Here is a 2193-nt window from a genome sequence, read left to right on the forward strand (position 1 = left end):
CAGTGGGATCATCCATTTGTCCTCTTTTACTGCATTAACTTTATGTTCAGCATTGTCCATTTCTGAGGGCTGCACATTTTCTGTATCCTTTTTGATATTGTCACATGACACCATTCCTACAAAAAATGTCTCACTTAAATCAGTGTCCTCAATTACATTAACTCGTTGCCCTTTCTTAGTTTTTACTTTTGAAAAGCATTGTTTGGCAAAGTGATTCTTTCCATTACACTTTGTGCACATTTTTCCAAACGCTGGGCATTGTCTTAACTGGTGTTTGTAACCACAGTGTTTACAATTAAAAATTTCATCCTCCGATTGCTTTTCATTTCTGTTCTGCCCACGTTTCTTCCCCTTGTAGGACACAGCACCGACAGCAGCATTATCACTCATTACAATCGCATCATTATTGATTTCACTGAAAGTCTTGGCGTGCTTTTGAGCTAGCTCGCTGGCTTGGCATATTTTCACCGCATTTTCCAAATTTAGTTCGGTTTCTCTCAACAGACGTTCCCTGACTTTTTTATCATGAATACCAAACACAATCTGGTCACGAATCATGGATGCTTTGAGCTCAGAGAAATTACATGTCTGTGCTTTCAGTTTCAGATCAGTTATAAAGCTATCAAAAGTCTCATTTTGCTGCTGTGTCCGAGAACAGAAGATGTATCTTTCATAGGTCTCATTCTTTTTGGGAGAGCAATGTGCATCAAATTTTTTTAGCACATCTTCTAATTTTTCTCTGTTCTCCTCTGGATTAAATACAAATGTATTAAATACCTCTATCGCCTGTGGGCCTGCAACCGCAAGCAGCAACGCTATCTTCCTTGCGTCTGGCTTTGTACTGAATCCGATGGCTGCAATGTAGAGTTCGAATTGTTGTTTAAGAGTCTGCCAATTGTAGTCGATGTTTCCTGTGAGTTTCAAACGCTCTGGTGGCTTCAAATTCTCCATGTCGCTTTTCACAATTTTCAGCAGATCTTCACCATCCTGGTACCATCTTATCTTCATTAATAAATAGACATTCTTATTATGAACACAGCTAGCTTTTGCTGGACACTTTTATTGAGCACATGTGGACTAGGTACAGTATCTGTAGAGGCCTCCATCTTGACTGCTGCCTTGTGGGTAGCCTAGTGTCCACTATAGAATGACATGTTATTGATCATTACACCACTGTTTGCTTCTCATACATAAATGCAGAAGGCCTGTCTGCCTTCTAATTTCTGGAACATTCCTTCTTTGTCAGTCCAAACCTGAACTTTGCAGGCCTTGGCCATGAGGTTGACCGTAGCCATCTTGTTGGGCCCTGGAGCCCTGGATTTTAAACTTAGTCCAGCCAGGGTTTCTCCAATAAGCCAGAAGTAAATCTTCAGGGGAGACATGAAATTTGCGAATCCTTTCACCTGGGCGTCCTTGTGCACCAGTCGCTGAAGGTAAGCATGCAGGTGCAGCAGGCGGTTAAGAAGGCAAATGGTATGCTGGCCTTCATAGCGAGAGGATTCGAGTACAGGAGCAAGGATGTCTTGCTGCAGTTGTACAGGGCCTTGGTGAGACCACACCTTGTATTGTGTTCAGTTTTGGTTGCCTTATCTGAGGAAGGATGTTCTTGCCATGGAGGGAGTGCAGCGAAGATTCACCAGACTGATACCTGGGATGGCAGGAATCACATATGAAGAGAGATTGGGTCGATTAGGCTTATATTCGCTAGAGTTTAGAAGAATGAGAGGGGATCTCATTGAAACTTTTAAAATTCTAACAGGACTAGACAGACTAGATGCAGGAAGGTTGTTCCCAATGGCGGGGGAGTCCAGAACCAGGGGTCACAGTCTAAGGATAAGGGGTAAGCCATTTAGGACTGAGATGAGGAGGAATTTCTTCACCCAGAGAGTGGTGAACCTGTGGAATTCTCTACCACAGAAGACAGTCGAGGCCAATTCATTAAATATATTCAAGAAGGAGTTAGATATATTTCTATATAAGGCTAAGGGGACCAAGGGATATGGGGAGAAAGCAGGGACAGAGTACTGAATTTGGATGATCAGCCATGATCGCATTGAATGGTGGCGCAGGCGCGAGGGGCTGAATGGCCTACTCCTGCTCCTATCTTCTATGTTTCTATGTTTACCCTTTCTATAATTTATAGCATCATCTAATTAAGCTTATCTTAGTAAATATAAAATACATACTGCACAA

Source organism: Somniosus microcephalus, chromosome 3, assembly GCF_052327205.1.
Source record: "Somniosus microcephalus isolate GS21.2 chromosome 3, FLI_Smic_1.0, whole genome shotgun sequence".
NCBI lineage: Eukaryota > Metazoa > Chordata > Chondrichthyes > Squaliformes > Somniosidae > Somniosus > Somniosus microcephalus.